General features: G+C 51.3%; 1 long non-coding RNA gene across 2 annotated transcripts; it reads right to left on the reverse strand.

Annotated features, from left to right (window-relative positions):
* Positions 1 to 5,269: 5,269 nt before the first annotated feature.
* Positions 5,270 to 10,910, reverse strand: LOC129545140 (uncharacterized). 2 transcript variants are annotated; one of them, XR_016036599.1, is made up of 4 exons: positions 10,706 to 10,910; positions 8,553 to 8,701; positions 7,782 to 7,961; positions 5,270 to 6,917 (listed from the first exon to the last, which is right to left on the reverse strand). It is a non-coding gene; the product is annotated as an uncharacterized LOC129545140 (long non-coding RNA). The 2 variants fall into 2 exon arrangements; XR_008683649.2 differs by lacking the exon at positions 8,553 to 8,701.
* Positions 10,911 to 19,542: the final 8,632 nt, after the last annotated feature.

Raw genomic sequence — 19,542 nt, forward strand, 5'->3', positions numbered from 1 at the left:
ACGCACGATCACTTTGCTTTCAGTCGCCATGAGCCCTTAGTCTCCTTGAATCAGAAACAGTTTCTTGTCTTCGTCTTTCATGATCCTGGCACGTTTAAACAGTACCGGCTACTTGTTTTCTAGAATGCCTCTCTTTTGGCATTTTCTGATGCTTCTTCACCACTAATTTCAGGGTGGGCATTTTTGGTAAAGATACCACAAAAGCAGGTTGTATCTTTGTCGCTGCATCATACCAGGGGGCATGTGATGTGTTTGTCTCTGATATTGTGGATATTACTTTTGACTTCTTAATCAAGTTGTCTGCCAAGTTTCTCCAGTGTAAAGTTGCTATTTTCCCTTTTGCTATTAAGTGTCCAGTGGGGAGGCTACTTTTAAGACTCTAAATATCCTGTTTCTCATACACTTTTTTTGTCCATCAATTTTAACATCCATTCATGATTCTTGCCAGAAACGATTCATAGTGTGGTATTTGCCAAATGGTGGTTCTCAGGTCCATCGCTCTTTCTACATGTATTAGTTGGAATTCCACTAAAAGGGAAAAAAAAGCAGGGTATCCACTCAACGGAAAGTGGTCTGCAGGGATCAAAAGAGTCTGCTGTATATGTTGTAAATCACATGCCAGATAAGGGACTTGTATCTAGGATATACATATTAAAAAAAAAAAATCCTTCCAACTCAATCATAAAAAGAGGAATAACCCATTTGGGGATTTTTTTTCTTTTTTATTATTATTTTTGGCTACACTGGATCTTCATTGCTGCGTGCCAGCTTTCTTTAGTCAAGGGGATCAGGAGGGCTACACTCTAGCTGTGGTGTGAGGGCCTCTCATCGAGGTGGCCTCCCTCATTGCAGAGCACAGGCTCTAAGGTGCAAGGGCTTTGATACTTGTGGCTCGTGGGCTCAGTAGTTATGGCACAGAGACTTTAAGTTGCCCTGTGGTATGGGGATTTCATGGTATGTGAATTATATCCCAATAAAGCTGTTATTTAAAACGCACACACAAGGCTTCCCTGATGGCTCAGGGGTAAAGAATCTGCCTGCCAATACAAGAGACATGAGTTCGATTCCTGAGCCAGGAAGATCCCACCTGCCAAGGAGTGACTCAGACCGTGCGCCACGGCTCTTGAGCCTGTGCTCCAGAGCCCGGGAGCCCCAACTATCGAACCCAGTGCACCCTAGGGCCTGTGCTCCTCAACAAGAGGAGCCAACAAGAAGACCCATGCTGCAGCTAGAAAGTAAGCCCTGCCCTCTGCAACTAGAGAAAAGCCCGCACAGCAACAAAGACCCAGCAGAGCCAAAAATAAATAAATAAATAAATAAAATGATTTGAAAAATAAAAATAAAACACACACACAATAGCAGCAACTCTCTTGCAGCCTCGGGGGAGGAAGAGGCCTCCCCATACCCGCTCAGCCCAGCCAGCTCCACTCCTGCCTCCAGCAGCCGCTCTTTCCCTGCAAAGGTTACTTGCTCCCAACAAGCCAAGCAGAAAAACAGCACCCTCAGGCTGGGCCAACCCAGCACCAACTGGACAGAGTTTCTCACGATTCAGACTAGGGAGATTCAAAGGACTTCCCTGGTGGTCCAGCAGCTAGGACTTCCACTTCAGGGGGTGAGGGTTCGATTCCTGGTCAGGGAACTGAGATCCCACATGCTCCTCCTCCCCGCAAAAAACATCCCAAACTCCTATCGTAGACTAGAGAGATTCACAGGTGCATTTTGATCAGCTATCTCTCCTCTCCCTGGTGAAATATCCTGAGCCAGACTGTGGTTTTGTGACTAGAAGTCCGAGGTCATGAATCAACATCATCTACTTATCAAGGCCAAAAGCCGCGGTCACCGAGACTGTGGAAGGAACAGCTCATACTTCTTGGCGCCTTCACGCCAGAAGGCTGGGCCGCACCCCAGGGCCCACGGGGGGCTGTGCACACGAACCTGCCCGACTAACCACACGCCACCCGGGGCCACGCCTTCCCTGCCGCCGTCACGGCTGTGCCACTCGGAGCCTGGCGGTCTAATTCTCCACTTACTGGGTCAGTGACTCCTGGTGGGCGATTGAGGCCGTGCCAGGCCAGTGCTGGGCTCTCTGGCTTTGGCTCTGTTGCTCTTGTTTGTATAAACACAACACCAGGAGAAGTGAGAGAAGTGGGAGACGGGGTTAAAAAGTGCAAACTTCCAGCCTTAAAATAAATAAATTCTTGGGATGGAATGTACAGTGTGGGGACTATCGTTAAGCATACATTTGGAAGATGCTGAGAGAACAGGTCTTAAAAGTTTTCATCCCGGGGCTTCCCTGGTGGTCCAGTAGTTGAGACTCTGTGCTTCCACTGCAGGGGGCGTGGGTTCCATCCCTGGTCAGGGCACGAGGATCCCACATATCAAGCGCAGAGGCCAAACAAAGTGTTCATCCCAAGAAAAAAATTTTGTAACTAAGTGGTGATGGAGGTTAACTGGTCTTTTCATGATGATTACATTGCAATATATACAAATATCAAATTACTATATTGTACACCTGAAACCAATCCAATGTTACAGGTCATTATATCTAAAGCAAACAAACAAAAAACAACTCAAATCAGGACCCCTTCCTTGGGTTAAAGCCCTTCCCAGGATAAAGACAAGGTTCCTGAGTTTGGCCTGATGTATCTTCTGGAAACCCTGCCAGCTCAGGGATTTCTGAGCTCAGGACCACCACAGTCTCCTCATTTCCAACCACACTGGCCTTATTTCAGCTCCTACAATTCCCCTGTCCCCTCTCCCCTCTGATGCCCCAGGACTCCTGCATCTTTCTGACGCTGGTCAGCATGTTAATGTCGGTGAGATCTTTAATGTCTGTCTCCCCACCCAGTCTGTGCACCCCTGAGGGCAGAGGCCTGTCTGCTTCACCCATACTGACACCCACCACAGCTGGCCCAGAGCCTGGCACATGGCAATGTTTCAAAAAGCCTCGCAGGACTTCCCTGGTGGTCCAGTGGTTAAGAATCTGTCTGCCAGTGCAGGGGTCACGGGTTCAATCCTTGGCCCAAGAAGATTCCACATGCCGAGAGGCAACTGAGCCCGTGAGCGATGGCCTGTGATCTAGAGCCCATGCTCCACGCAAGAGAAGCCGCTACAGTAAGCCCGCGTCCAGGAACTCGAGAGTAGCCCCTGCTCGCCGCAACTAGAGAAAGCCTGCGTACAGCGACAAAGGCCCAGAGCAGCCAAAAACAAAAACAAGAGGGAAAAGAATGTTAAAAGCCTTGTAGGCGGAAGGAAAGAATGTTGTTTTAAACTCTCCACGAAGCCCATTCTCACCTCAGCTTCCTAAATTTTCCCATTCTCCCCAAACACAGATCAGATCACAGCCCTTCTGTGCCTGGAACCCTCCAAAGGCTTCTCACCGTGAGGAGAATAAAATCCAAACTCCTTGCCTTGATGGACAGGGTCCTGCACAGCCTGGGCCTTGCACCTCTCTCCTGGATCATTAGGGGAAGGCCCTGGAGGGTGATAAGCGGAGAAAGGTCTTGACTTCTGACCTGCCACTTTGACCTCTTTATGCCCTTTAATCTCTCCAAGTTCATTTCCCCCTTGTGCCAGATCAGTCAGAAAACAGGGCCAGCACTGAGCAGGAAGAGTCACCTGCCAGCCGCCCAGGGGTCTGCTCCCCTACGAGACAGCAAGAGGTGGACGGTGGGAACAGGCTCTCCTGGTGCAAAGGAGCGTCTTCTCCCTGACATTGTTCAGATTTGCCAACCTACATTGGCAATAACAAAGCAAGTGATAACAGAGCAAGCTGACTCTGAGTCAATTTTGTTGTTGTGACTAAATCCTCCACGGATAAGGCACCCCCTTAACACCTGCACCCAGGGTCCCCCACTTAGCATGTCACTGCTTTTGGGGATCACGCCCACCATTCACTCCCCTCTCCATCAAGCATAGGAAGGGCGAGGCTGCAATCTCCAGTCCACCCCTTGAGGGCTGTCTGATGTAGGACAAGGTGGACACAGGCATGGATTTTATGTCACCCCACAAGGCTGGGCAGGACAGTCATTTCCTGCCAGGTATGGGAGTGGGGACTCAGTGACGTGATCACACTGCAGGAATTCAAGCAGTGACAGGCTCTCTGGATCAGGGCTTGGGGAAGGGCTCTGCCATCCCCATAGGATCTGTTGGCTTCCTCTGTGATAAGCACGGGCGTTCTGGATCCTTCTTCTGAGCCCTTGTAGAGACGGGGAGGATGCTTGGCAATGGTGCTGACAGAGGGGGAGGGGGTTGGGAGCAAAACAGGAAGAGCCTCTGAACATTCTTCCTGGCTATTCCCTCTACTGGGCACTCCCTTCGCCCCTGACCTATATACATCTCACCCTCATATCAGGGAGGCCGAGTTCTCTGCGTTTTTCTCCAGTTGAGTAAACTGGGCCAGAGTTATAGCCAGTGGGGAGTCAGCTGGTCAGACTGGGGGTGGGGGCGGGATGAGAGGGGTCTGTGCCACTTTCCTTGGTGGTTCCAGTCGGCCTTCCTAAGCCTCTGTCCCCCCAACAATGGAGCTGGAACAAATGGCACCAAGAAGGAGCAGCAGGGGACTTCGCTGGTGGTCCAGTGGCTAAGACTCCGAGCTCTCAATGCAGGAAGGCCCAGGTTCAGTCCCTGGTCAGGGAACTAGATCCCAAACTAAGAGTCTGCATGGCACAACCAATGATCCCACATGCCAAGATGAAGACCCCCGCAGCCAAATAAATATATAGTTTAAAAGAAGAAGAAGAGGCAAGATAGGAGCTCTGCTCTCAGAAAGGGTCAGATGAGAGCCCGAGTCATCACTAGTTCGGCAGTGGAAATCCTGTGAACTGTAAAACTTCATCAGAAACACCCTGAAGGAAACCCTGCCCAAACAGGCAGAGAAACCTTGGCCAGGAAAACAGACTTCTATTCCAGTTTCTGCAGGAGGATTCAAGACAGATCTGGCCGCTCACATCCAGCCTTGGTGAGGGGCACACCACTGGCCCAGGCCTGAGCACACACATTTTGATTCACTTTGTCCTCAGACCAACCCTTGGAGGGTAGGACCACTTATGCCCACTTTACAGATGGGGGAACTGAGGCTCAGAGAAAGGCTATAACTCTCGGAATGAAGCCAGGCTCTCAGCCTTCTAGCCCAGGGCTCTTTTCAGGGAAACACAAACTCTGACCTTCCCAGCCCACCCCCACTACCCCCACTGGCTCCCTACACAAGCCTCCTCCTCTCTATGTTCTCAGCAGAGAGAAACACGATCTGATAGACATTTTTTTTTTTGGATTGACATGTTTTAATTACTCAGGCTGCTGTGTGAAGGACGGATGGCAGGTAGAGGGACTGTGACTGCTCCAACATGCAGGCAATGGAGGACGGCAGAGGAGAGTGGGGTGGTGGCCGTGGAGATGGTGATCAGTGGATGGGGTACATCTTGGAGCTGAAACTTACACAGTGTAATGTCAAGTTAGAGGAAGAAGGGGTAGGAGATGGAGGTGTCAGGACCCCAGGTATCAATCCCAAGCTTCTGGCCTGAGCAACTCAGTGGAGTGGAGGGTGGTGATATTTCCATTTTTAAAATGTGGCCACATTGCACAGATCGAGAGATCTTAGTTCCCCAACCAGATATTGAACCTGGGCTCTTGGCAGTGAAAGCAGCAAGTCCTAACCACTGGACCACCAGGGAATTCCAAGTGGTGATATTTCCTGAGAGGAGACACGGGGAATTGGGCCCCAACCCCTGAGCTTCCCTGATAGCTCAGATGGTAAAGAACCCATCTACAATGCAGGAGACCTGGGTTCGATTCTTGGGTCGGTAAGACCCCCTGGAGAAGGGAATGGCAACCCACTCCAGTATTCTTGCCTGGAGAATCCCAGGGACAGAGGAGCCTAGTGGGCTACCGCCCATGGAGTCGCAATCAGAGATGACTGAGCGACTAACACAACCAGCAACAACATCCCTGGAGTCAGGCAGGAAGAGGTGTTGGGGCTGCGATCTGTGTGGTCTGGCTCAGGGCCGAGTGCCAGTGGGTCAGAGGGTGGATGAACGACTGGAGGGGCCAGATGGGGGCCAGATGGGCATGTGGGTGCGTCGCTAGGGGCCTGAACCTTGGAGTCACGCTCAGAGGACCTAGGAGGTGAGACTCTCCGTGCAGAGAGACCTCACATCTTGCTCCTCCTCCTTGAAGCTGCAGGAGAACTCCAGGGCCACCGAGGACTTCCACTGACATTCCCGCAGTCTCAGGGAGAGAACAGGCATTGGCGCAGGCAAGGGGAATCGAGGTGGCGTGGGGCAGCCTCTGGGGAGGACGAGAGAGCGAGGCAGGGACGTGTGGCCTGGGGGCCCCTTCCTCAGTCTGTTTGCACAGCTGTCCGGACCGAGCTGGCAGAGTGAGTCACTGGCTGCCCTCTACCCCGTCTACCTCCAGGGGAGGGTGCCTAGTTAAGGCAGGGAGCTCAGCGACCGAGTCCTGGCCCTGGGGACCCTCCTCCTTTCTCCCTCCTTCCCTCCCTCCTCCCGTGCTTCTCGGAGCCCCTCGCTGAGCACCCTTGCACCTAGAAAGTCTTCTCCTCCCTCCTCCCTCCCTGCGGCCTCCCAGGGCCTAGATCTCTTTCCCCTCCTTTCTTCGACATTCCCCATCTCTCTCTTCTCCATGCCCACCACCCCACCCACATCACAGCCTATATGAGAGCATCCATTTCCGGTCCCACACTAGATGCTGATGGCTGAGGACACATTCTGGGTAGCCCTGGCATCTTTTCACCCTCTCACCCTGCACAGAGGTAGGTGCTGAATCAATGTCCGGTGTGTTCAATTAAAATTGCTTGATTTGGGACTTCCCTGGCAGTCCAGTAGTTAAGACTTGGCACTTCCATGGCAGGGGCCACAGATTTGATCCCAGGTCAGGGAATTAAGATTCCGAGTGCCACACTGTGGGGCAAAAAGAAAAATAAAATTTTTAAAATAAAATACAAATAAATAATAAAATTTTTAAAGTGCTTGATTCATAGTTCTCAAGCTCTGATTAAGACCTCTCTCTCTCTCCTTTTCCTCTGAGATGATGGTGTCCAGGCTGTGGGCTAGAGGGCTTCTTCTCCAGGAAACTTGCCCCAGCTCCAGATGGTTAAGGAATTTTTTTTCCTCACCCAGTTCCAGGTCTGCAAAGTGCACCACCCAGCCTTGCCTTAAGCCTTGCTGAGCCATGGTACTCACCATATGGCAGGCACCGAGCTAGCCTCTCGGCCTGAGTTATCTTGGTGAGTCCCCTCAGCACCCCCATGACGTGGTTGAGGGGGTACGTTCAGAAAGGTCAGGGGACTCAGGAGGGTCACTGACTTCCCAAGGGCCCTCAGCAACAGCACGATGACCTGTCTGGCCTCGGGGCCTCCGCTCCCAGGCACCCTGCCTTCACGGGCCAATTGGAGGGACCTGGGCAGGACCCAGAGCATCATGGGAGAAGATGACACGACGTCACTCCGCTCCCCAGCCCCGCCCCCTGGCAGGTGTACCTCGATCCCCGCTCTGTGACGCCCCCACCCCAGGCCAGCCCGAGAGCCGAAAGCACAGCGTCTCCAGCCTGGGACAGAGAGACACAACCCTCACACCGACACCAGTAACGGTTTACCCACTTGGCTTCCTGTTAGGTTTTGTTCTTCCTTCCCCGAAGGGGTGTCTCTTATCTTAAACTTCTTAGGGGGTTTTTGGCACCGGTTGTTTACTTATTCAGTGACAGCTGGTGCCAGAACCAGCCTCTTGGGACAAGTGAGGCAGAGCCAAGCAAGTCCCCTCGGTCACCTGCATGGCTGCAGGGTCCACGTTGGATGGGACACGCCAGGGCCCATGCAGTCAAGGACCAAAGCCCCGTCCAGCTGCCCTGCTGTGTCAGGCTCCATCTTCCACACGGGGTTGACTTGGGAAAGTGGAAGTGAGGTGGCCTGTCCTGAGCTCCTCCGGCTGCGGGGAAGAGGCAGGGAGCTGCAAAAAAAAAAAAAAAAAAAATCCACCAAGTAGATAACTAAGAGGCACTGGGTCTCCTGGGCTCAGGGACTTGTTATGGTCTGTGAATTAGGACCTCTGGGTTCTTTGTGACAAAGCAAAGTGAGAAATTGGCTACAGAAACTTAAGCCTCCTACTTCCTTGGGTAAAGACCTCCTGACACCGGGGGTTAGGAGCTCCATCGGACCCCATGGCCCAGTTCTAACAAGTGTCCTTCATTCTCTTGGGCTCCACCCTGTCCTTAGCAATCTGCCCAGAACCCTTAGTGGTCTGGGGCCACATGCACACCTAGCCATCCTCATCTCTCCCAGACACCAGAGCCCTTCCTCAGCCTCACTCAGCACTGCCAGGCTGCCCGCCCTTCCTCCTATCAGCTCCTGTCCCCAGATGCCCATCCACCTAAGATCCACCACCTCCTGACCAAACATTACTCTGCCTCTCACCCTTGGGAGGCTAGGGTCTGGATTCCTGATCACCAGTCACTGGGGGTCAGCCAGCTCCCAAGCCCCCTGAATAACCCTCACTGCCTGTCCAGGGTCCACGTTCAAGGTCGACCCAGATCTGACTAACCTTGAACCTCTGTCCAGTTCTCCCAATATGTGCTTGTAAGAAACAGATGCGATGAGTGAACGGAGAGATAGAGCTGAGTTGGGTTCAACTCAAAGAAATTCCCGTACACCAGGGGCAGAGGCACGGCCTTGGACTGGGCTGGCCAGACTCTGTCCAGGGATGGAAAAGGAGATTTTTTTTGACTTGTTATCTTGAAACAGATTCCTTCTGCCAGGGAGAGCTCATGGAACCAGACCCCTGGAGTCCAGACTTTAGTTCAGGCAATGAAAACTCAGAGGAAGGGCCCAGACGGAATCGCAACAGCGTGACCACTCTAGAACTCTGAGATTCTGGAAGGAAGGCAGTGCATTAGAGAATCATGGAATTTCTCAGATGTCGCCACAGATCACGACCGTGGAGCAGGTGAGGTGTAAGTAAAAAGGCAACACCCGAGGAGGGAGGAGACGCGTGAGCGCCAGGTGGCTGTCTTCAGTGCCTCTGCTGCCTGGCTGCCCCGCCCCCGCCAGCACACACGAGCACGCACACACACGCACAAGCAGGCAGGGCAGTGCTACCCAGGAGGTGATTGAGGGAGGACAGAGAAAAGCAAGGGACGGAGAGACAGCTGAAAATGCAGAAACGTGCTCACAAACTGCACTGTGAAGACACACACGTGGGGACCGCACTCGCCCACGACCATGGGTAAGATGGGGACACCAAGGCCCCGGGGAGTGGAAGGAAAACTGACTTGCTTGAAAGTTTCTGAAGTCACGCCTCCACTTTCCCATGCATTCCTTCAACAAACATTTATTGAGCATCTTCTAGGTTCCCTGGTGGCTCAGATGGTAAAGAATCTGCCGGCATTGAGGTTCGATCCCTGGGTAGGGAAGATCCCCCTGGAGGAGGATATGGCAACCCACTCTAGTATTCTTGCCTGCAGACTTCCATGGACAGAGGAGTCTGGTTGGCCACAGTGACGGGGTCACAAAAGAGTTGGACACGACTGAATGACTAACACTTCACTTTCACTAGGTTCATAGTCCAGCTCAGAGCTAAGAGCAGACTCTGAGGCCAAATGGCCTGAGTTCAAATTCTTGCTCTGCTTCCTCCCCACTGCCGCCACCGCCCCCCCTGCCACCCGATTTACGTTTACTGTTGGAAAATACATATCACACAAAATCTACCGTCTGAAGCATTTTTCAATGAGCACTTGATCAGTCTGTGCACAGGGATGGTACTCCTGACTCCAGCTAGCAATATGGTTTCCAGTGCTTTCTGTCTCCTGGTGGGCAAAGGCTGGGAGGGACATAATACTGTGGATAGAAATCCCGGGACCATGTGCTTGTCCCAGCTGAACCTCTCTTGGGCAAGTGGGCTTCCTGTGTGTGTGTGGTGGTGGGGGGGTGAGTCCCCAGGGAAGAGTCCCTGCACTTCACTCCTGCACCTCCCCAGCCTCCCCTCTAACTTTGAAAAGCTCAGAGGTTGGGCCACCTGCAAAGTGACTGGGGGAGGGGCGGGGGGGCGGACTGGACCCCATGCTGACCACTCTGAGATGCAACTCCCCAGGGGGAAGTTGATGAGTGGTGGGGATCTGGGCTAGGGGGCTTTAGGGGAGTCAAGGCCTGCGGAAGGGATGGCTGTGATGAAGACCTAAGAGGTGAGAATGGCCGGAAATATGAAGCCTGGAAGGTCAAGGTCACCTCTCCCGCTGAGAACGGAGGGTCCCCTGCTCTCCTCTGCAGGGACAGAGCAGTGACCGTTCAGGAAGGTGGGTTTGGCCTCGCTCAGGAGACAAACGCTCACCCAGAAGACGTCATGGGCTCTGGAATGTGGAGGGAATGCAATGACAGGGGCCTGGCAACCCGTAGGAGGTGATGAGGGCCCCGCCCAGCCCCCACCCAAAGCCTGGTCCTTCTCCTTCCACCTGAGACACTCACAGGATCACAGGTGACTAGAAGGGGACTCTCCGAATGTCCCCACTGGAAGGGCCCTTAAAAAAAAACGCAACCGCCTGTGGTACAGACTCGGGGAAACTGAGGCTTAAAGAGGTGGTCCCAGCCTCTCCCCACCCCTCCACCCCACCCCCACCCCGCCGTGCAGTCCTGCTTTGCCCCGCCAGGCAGGTCCCTTAAGGGAAACCCTCTTAAAGAGTTTTTCCTTTCGCGTGAACTCACCGCCTCCATCCAGCGGCGCGGTCTCAAAGGTGAACATCCCTTAAATGCGTTACAGATGTTCCTTCTCGCATTTTTGGCTACCGCGGCGCGGCGCGCCTGGAGCGGAGGCGGCCACCGCGCGATCCAGGCCGCGTTTTCCGTCCCGCCCGCCAACTTTTTCAAGCTGTAGTTATTTGATAATGATTTTTTTTTTAACCTCTCCCAATAATTGTTATCCTCCCCGCCCGCCCGGTGCAGCTCAGGTGATGGGCACAGGACTGCAGACGCCTCCTCCTTCTCCGGGTGCGGAGCTCCCGCCCCAGGCGAGAAGTCCAGGCGCCTTCTGCAAAGCCAAGGTCGAAGTCCGTGTCTGACCCAGCCCGGCCGGCAGGACGACCCCCGACTGCCCACAGTGAGGCCTCTGCAGAACCCAGCGCCCTCCCCCTCCCCTGCCGCCCCCCACCCACGCAGCCCACTGTCCAGGGTGTATGGCTGTCTGATGGATGGCTGAACAGAGAGGGTGTGTTGGGCCCAGCGTTCTATGCTGCAAACATTTATTAGACACTTACTGTATTCACAGGCCCTCCAGCAGAGTGCTGACCTCAAACACAAGCAAGATCAGCCTTTGCCCTCAGGGATCCCTGTCCAGAGGAAACTGGGGCCACACACCCCTTATCTGGGAGGACTAGAGGGGCATCCAGGGTGGGAGTCCAGACAGAAGCAGCTCAGAGCGGCAGGGCTGTACCAGGAGGGCTCAGCTGCTGACAGAACTCTCCCCGGCCCCCATCACCTGCAAAGGGTCACCACCAGCCTGGAGGAAGGCTCTCTCAGAGCCTTTTCTAAGAAGCTGCCTTCTCAGTCATTCAGTTGTGTCTGACTCTTTGTGACCCCATGGACTGTCACCTGCCAGGCTGCTCTGTCCATGGAGTTTTCCAGGCAAGAATACTGGAATGGGTTGTCATTTCCTATTCCAGGGATCTTCTAGACCTAGGGTTTGAACCGGCATGTATTGCATCCCCTGTGTCTCCTGTGTTGGCAGGTGAATTCTTTACCACTGAGCCACCTGGGAAGCCCCTTCTAAGAAGCTACAGGGCTCAAAAAATTGGATCCTCCGGGTAGAGTAGGTAGGGTCAGGGCCCAGGCTCTCCGAAGCCACCCAAGCAGACAGCTGAGAGGCAGGCCCTGGACAAAAGCACTGAATCTGTTTGGAGTTTGCCCCCCAAAGGGAGGAGCTGGCTGGGGAGCTGAGCACCTGCCTCCCCACCTGAGGACCACGTGTGTTTTTGATGCTAAACCACAGTGGATTGAGCAGAGCCCTTTGCCGGGTTAATGAGTCCACGTTCAGCTTGGTTACACCCCCAGAGAGCCCAAAGTGCTTTCCTTAACCCTGGATTAAGCTTAAATTTTAAAATGAATACATTCGAGGTGGAATTTGGGCAGCCAGCAGCAGGGGGTGAAAGAGGAGGAAGTGAAAGGTGAAAATGGCAGAGGCGCAGGGTTGGGGGTACTGGGGAGACTGGGTGCTGGCTGGGGGCTGCTGCCCGAAAGGGGTGTTTGGGGCAAAATCAGGGAGCAGAGTGGGTAGGAGGTGTGGCAGCAGCCCCAGGGCCCAGAGAGGATTTTCTGGGGGGCCGGGGGGCCCCAGCTTGCTTACTGACAGTGCTCCCCCATCGTTTTCTAGGTGAAACCAGTCTCCCAGTGTGGCTTCATGGGCCTCCTCCGCTGTCCGCCCCTGACACAGATCGGTACCAGCTCCTACCTCGGTGGCCTGGTCAGAGCAGCAGAGCTGATACACTCCCTGCCGAGGAATCCCTCTGGGTTCAGAGAAAGCCATAGAGTTGTAACAGCAAGGGAATTCCCTGGCAGTCCAATGGTTAGGACTTGCACTGCTTTTCACTGCTGGGTTCGACCCCTTTGGGGGAACTAAGATCCCCCATAAGCGGAGCAGAGCGGTTAAAAAAAAAAGGATTACCCTGCCCCCCACCCTGGGTGCCACCTCCAGCCTGAGCACACCACTGCTCCCTTGTCCTAACACCCCCCACGCTGCACTTTCCTACACCCTTCTGTGGAATGCCTCCCCGCACCCCCCCCACTAGGAGCTCAAATACTCATTCACATTCTCTGCCCAATTTCCACTCAACAAGTAACAGGTAACACCTGAACTTTTGCATAAGGCCCCAGCAGGACAAAAAAAAAAAAAAAGAGAGAGAAAAAAAAGTTTGCTGTATTTTCCTCGCCCCCAAATATTCCAAGATGATCAACTCCTCTCTTTGTATATGTCTACCACTGCTAAGCCTCAATGTAAATTCTGTAGATACCTGTGATTCCATAAATGGTATATTAAATTCATCATTTGACAGTTTAACTGGCAGCCACCTAATAAATTTATTTTGCAGTTCTATTAAAAAAATCCAACATTTTCAAATCAGAAAATCTAGAAAGAACACTTTCATTCTTCACATGTGTATAAGTTTTATGATTTAGGGTTTTAAATAGCTTTTACTATTTTCAATTTTCTATGGGCAGGGCATATCACCTGCCCAGTATGGTAGTTGCCCAAGGCCCAGATCAGAGATGCCTCCTCCAGAAAGCCCTCCAGGCTCCCCAGGCTGGGTCAGGTTCCCTCAGCCCCTGGTCTTCCACTGTTGCCACTCCAGCACACAGTCTGTTTGTGAATCTCTCTCTATCACTGTGAGCCTGTGGGTGCAAGTAGTGGGGTATCATTCTTCCTAGTGTCCCCAGCAGTGCAAAGAAGCTGGCAGGAATGGTTGGTGAACTGAACACCCATCTATGGGATTTCCCTCCTGCCCCAGCTTGTGGCTCTGAGTCTTTCTGGGATGAGGTGTGCCCAGCTGACCCATTGCAAGCCTGCCCACCTCCCCTCCCTGCACCCCCAGTGGGTGTTAGGACCCTCTGCGGAGCCTTGGACAAATCCCTGGCTTCCTGTCTCCCTGGGTCAGCCACAGCCTTCACATCATCTCCCAGAGACACCTCCCCTTCCAGTGTAGCCTGGAGGAGGGGATCAGACGCAGGGTCGGAGGCCCCTTGTCTGCACGGAGGCAGGATTTATCTCAGTTTGGGGAGGTCCAGGGCCCCGGAGTCCTAGATCATCATTAGTTCCATCAAAGAGGCGGCTGTGATCTGAAGGGGCAAGATGCATCGTGTCCAAATTGGAAACAGCCTGGTGGGCTCTGGGGCAGGAGCCGGGCGGGGAGAGGGCTCGGACCGCCCTGGGGGAGCCCGGGACACCGGAGGAGTCCCACAGACAGTGCACAGGAAGGGGAGGAGGAGGAGGGAAGAGAAAACATTCCTCTCGGGCTCCAGGGAAGAGAGCTGTGCAAGATGGAGCGGAGCCAAGTCTGCAAGTCAGCGCCACCTCCCCAGGGAGGCAGGAGGAGGTTGGGGTGGGGAGGAAGCGATCCCGCTCAGGAGACAAGGGCCTACTGTGTGTCTGCCCCCCACCCCCCTGCCGTGTCCATTCTGACTCCCCAGCTGCCGAAATGGAAAGCAGAGCTGGGGTGCCTCGCTGAAACGGCAGAGCAAAAGGAATTTGGGGTTCATCAAGTTCTCCATCCTGGTACATCCCTGTTGGCAGTCAGCACGGAGGCCGCGCTCTGATGATCAACTCCAGGTTTAACACAGAGATGGAGAAACAAGACAGAAGTATCTTCTAATATTGGGAAGGGATGAGATTAGCAGACAGAAATGGAATGCAAATGACACATTCAACTAGAAAAAGAAATTGAAAAGATCTTTCCTATCCTGTTCCTTTTTGCTGATAATCATGTTCTTTCTAGACACACATCCCACCCCCCCGGCTCCAAAGATGTCCACTAAGCCCTGTGGGGGCATCTGACCCCCACAGTCCCCAACAAGCCCCTATCTCCAGGGGACAGAGAGATGCTGGAGCCAGGGCCCCTGTAATAACTAGTGGTTGGCCACTTGGCTGTGGTCCTGTCCCTCCCCAGGCTTCAGTGCCCAGCATGGGAGGGAGAGAGGGACTCTGGCTCAGTAAGTGCAGCCTCCAGTCCCCAGAGGGGTCCCTGGAGGGATCCCAGAAAGGACTAAAATGTCTGCAAGGGAGATGGTTCTTTAGTCAGGTGAAGAGGCAGAGCAACACTAAGGCTAGGAAGCCACCTGGATGGAAAAGGAACAGGAATGAATGACAAGGCTTTTCTGCCCAAGGATGTTCCAGAAACTTTCCAGGCAGACCTCATTTCATCCCACTTCACTTTATGGTGCTTCTCAGATACTGCATTTTTCTTTTTTTAACAAATTGGAGGTTATGGCAACCCTGTATCAAGCAAGTCTACTGTTGCCCTTTTTCAACAGCATTTGTTCACTTTTTGTCTCTGATAACATGTTGATAATTCTCAAAATGCATGCGTGCTAAGTTGCTTCAGTCATATCCTACTCTTTGCAACCCCATGGACTGTAGCCCGCCAGGCTCCTCTGTCCATGGGATTCTCCAGGCAAGAATACTGGAGTGGGTTGCCATGCCCTCCTCCAGGGGATCTTCCAGACCCAGGGATCGAACCTGTGTCTTTTATGTTTCCTATGTCTTTTATGTGGGTTCTTTACCACTAGCGCCACCTGAGAAGCCCAGTTCTCGAAATAAACATCAGCAAAAAGTTGACAATTCCCTGAAGCCTCAGATGATGGTTAGCATTTTTTTTTTTTTGGTCATGCCTCTTGGCATGCAGGATTTTAGTTCCATGACCAGGGATCAAACATGCAGCCCTGCATTAGAAGACAGAGTCTTAACCACTGGACCCCCAGGGAAGTCCCTGATGGTTAGCACTTTTTAGCAATTAAAAAGATTTATTTTTTGGCTATGCACTGCATGAATTTCGAAATCTTAGTTCCCCAACCAGGAACTAAACCCTGGTCCTGACAGTGAGAACGCCAAGTCCTAACCACTGGACCTCTGGAGAATTCCCTAAAATATTTTCAAAACTAAGGTATGTACACTGTTTTTTTTAGACATACACTATTGCACACTGAATAAACTAGTATAGTGTAATTGCTCAGCTGGTAAAGAATCTGCAATGCAGGAGACCCTGGTTCGATTCCTGGGTCAGGAAGATCCCCTGGAAAAGGGATAGGCTACTCACTCCAGTATTCTTAGGCTTCCCTGTGGCTCAGATGGTAAAGAATCCACCTGCAATGCAGAAGAACTGGGTTTAGTCCCTGGGTGGGGAAGATCCGCTGGAGAAGGGCATGGCAACCACTCCAGTATTCTCGCCTGGAGAATCCCCATGGACAAGAGGAGCCTGACAGGCTATAGTCTATGGGGTCACAAAGAGCCAGACATGACTAAGTGACTTAGCACAGCACAGTGTGCCCTGGAAACGAAAACATTTGTATGACTTTACTGGTGTATTCGCTTAATTGGGGTGGTCTGGAACAGAATGAGCAATATCTCCAAGGTATGCCTGTACTATAATGGTGAAAAATAGGAATCAACCTAAACTTCCAATAGCAGTTAAGCAATCCCATGTGATGGACTTTCATGTAGCCGTTACAGATGGTGCTCATCGTGGACTTGGTTTATCGACCTGGAAGAAATGCTGTCGATAAGACATAACTGTTCAATAAGGTAACTTTCTCTTTTAAAAAAAAAAATTTACGTTCTTTTCCTTTGTAGGTTATCATAAGATACTGGAGGACTTCCCTGGTGGTCTCATAGTTGGGAAACTGCCCTGCAGTGCAAGGGACATGGTTTGGATCCCTGGTAAGGGAACTAAGATCCCGTATGCTGCAAAGCAGCTGAGCCCACACAGCGCAAACTCCTGAGCCCACACAGCACAGCTGGAGAATCTGTGCAGTGCCACGAAAGATCTCAGTCCCGAATGACGTGAGGAGGATCCCACATGATGCGAGGAAGATCCCGCGGGCCTCAACTAAGACCTGATGCAGCCAAATAAAGAAATCAAGTTTTTAAAAAGATACTGAGTATCATTCCCTGTGCTGTACAGAAGATCCTTGTTGTTTTTCTACTTTATATACAGCAGTATGAACGTGGCAGTTTTCTTAAAGGGCCCGTCACCGTGCCTGCATGTCACAAACACTCAGAAACTGGTGACCCTGACTGGATGTGATACCAGCAGGATTGAGAAAACTGCATTCAGAACAATCCCGACTTTGCAAAACAAGTACTTCACACATGCGCTAAAAAAGGCAGGAAGGAAATGCAACAGAATATTGTTGAGTTGTGAGATTAGGGATTTGGGAGTTAATTTTTCCGTATTTGCCAAATCTCGACAATGAGTAGCTATGTTTTTAAATTCATTTTCGTTCGTTAAATTTTTCCAGCATTTGATGATGAATGATTTTAAATATAACACAAAGTTGAAATGATGTCACACAGACCTCTTCCTAGGTTCTCTCCTGAATTTTTTTTAAATGTGGACCATTTTTAAAGTCTTTATTGAATTTGTTATAATATTGCTTCTGTTTTAGGTTTTGGTTTTTTGGCTGAGAGGCATGTGCGATCTTAGCTCCCCACCTGGGCCTCGAACCCACACCCACTGCATAGGAAGGCAAAGTCTTAACTACTGGACCTCCACGGGAGTCTCTGAATTTTTTTTTTTTAATAATACTTTATCCTGTATCCATCCATCCGTCTATCCCTCCCTCTGTCCACCCATAAATCTATCATTATTTTTTTCTTATGCATTTTAAATTGCAGACCACAGTACACTTCCCCCTAAATACTTCAACGTGCATGTCAGGAAAAAACATTGTTTTTAGAAGTTATTGAAAAGACAGACTCTGCCCTTACCCTTGAGAAAATCATCTCCCAGACCCTCCCTCCTTGCAGAAGGCAGGTCAGGAACAACTGGAGATCGGTTAGGTTCAGGCCCCACCCTTCTGCCTTACTCTCTGGGTGACTCGGTGAGTCCCTGGACCACTGAGCTTTCTCCCCGCCTGGGGCAGAGGTAAAGAGATGTAAAAAAACCTCTGCTCTCTCCATCACCTGAGGTTGCGGTCCAGATTCCCTGAGATTAGGCCTGCCCTCACCTTTGGCTTCTTTCAAGGAGAAAGTTCTCAGATTTAGCAAGTAAAACTGTGGGTGTGTGTGCTTAGTCACTCAGTCATGTTTGACTCTTTGCGACCCCATGGACTGCAGCCCACCATCCTCCTCTGTCCATGGGGATTCTCCAGGCAAGAACACTGGAGTGGGTAGCCATGCCCTTCTCCAGGGGATCTTCCAAACCCAGGGATCGAACCCAAGTGTTTCGCATTGCAGGCGGATTCTTTACCATCTGAGCCACCAGGGAAGCCCAGTGAAATGTAAACTTCAGATAAACACACTTTTAGTATACTTTTTGTATAAGTATGTCTTTCAGTGTAAGTATGCAATATTTGGGACACACTTATGCTAAAAAATGTTATTCAGTCTGTGTTTTATCTGACAACCCTATGGACAATGGGGAAACAGAAGCCCTAGGAAGAGAAGCATGCCAGAAGTTCAGACTCAAGTTGGGATTTATGATAGAAATGCCTCACGTTTGTGCTGTGGTTCACATTTCACAAAGTGTTTTTCTGTCCATCAACTTGCTTAAGACTCACTGTCACCCTCCAGGAGAGTAATATTTTATTCCCATTTATTTACTGAAGTATAGTTGATTTACAGTCACGTTAGTTTCAGGTGGACAGCACAGTGAGTCAGTTTTTTTTTTTTTTTCCAGATTTCTCTCCTTTATAGGTTATTACAAAATCTTGAGTATAATTCCCTGGGCTGTACAGTAGCTCCTCATTGGTTATCTATTTCATATATGCTGCTGCTGCTGCTAAGTCACTTCATTCGTGTCCGACTCTGTGCGACCCCATGGACGGCAGCCCACCAGGCTCCCCCATCCCTGGGATTCTCCAGGCAAGAATACTGGAGTGGGTTGCCATTTCCTTCTCCAATGCATGAACGGGAAAAGTCAAAGTGAATCGTTCAGTCGTGTCCGACTCTTCGCGACCCCATGGACTGCGGCCTACCAGGCTCCTCCATTCATGGGATTTTCCAGGCAAGAGTACTGGAGTGGGGTGCCATTGCCTTCTCCGATTTCATATATAGTAGTACCATATGTTAATCTCGTCCTCCTAACTTATCCCTCTCCTCCCTTCCCCTGTGGTAACCACAAGTTTGTTTTCTATGTCTGCGAGTCTATTTCTGTTTTGTAAATAATTTCATTTGTATATGTTTTTAGGATTTCATGTAAAACAATATCATATGGTATTTGTCTTTCTCTTTCCGACTTCCTTCACTTAGTATGATTATCTCTCTGTCTATCCATCTTGCTGCAAGTGGCGGTATTTTATTCTTTTCAGTGGCTGAGTAGTGTTCCGTTGATATACATACCACATCTTCTTTATCCATTTCTCTGTCGATGAACAGATTGCTTCCATGCCTTGGTTATTGGAATCAGTGCTGCAGGGAACACAGTGGCATGGGTATCTTTTTGAATTACAGTTTTCTCGGGGAGGAGAATGGTAGTTGTATTTTCATTTTTTAAAGGAACCTCCACACTGTTCTCCGTTGTGGCTGTACCAGTTTACATTCCCACCAATAGCAAAAAGCCTGTGAAAACACAGCAACCCATTTTAGAGTTGGAGAAACTGAGGCTCAGAGCGATCCAGGGGCCCCACCCAGCTGACCAAGTGCAGAGTCGGAGCTCAGCCTCAGTGTCTGGCCTTGAGGGGAGGCTCTCCCCCACTCTCGTTCCTCTCTCTGTGACCCTGGAGAACACACAAATGCCGGCCCCAAAGCCCACCAGGGGGATCCAGGACAGGGCCTGCCCAGCCACCGCTCCGGTGCCCCGGGTCCGCGTTTACCTCTGTGATGGTTCGTTCTATGCATCAGT

The sequence above is a fragment of the Moschus berezovskii genome, chromosome 27 (genome assembly GCF_049115385.1).
Source record: "Moschus berezovskii isolate FMDL1 chromosome 27, NW_MosBer_1.0, whole genome shotgun sequence".
Classification (NCBI taxonomy): domain Eukaryota; kingdom Metazoa; phylum Chordata; class Mammalia; order Artiodactyla; family Moschidae; genus Moschus; species Moschus berezovskii.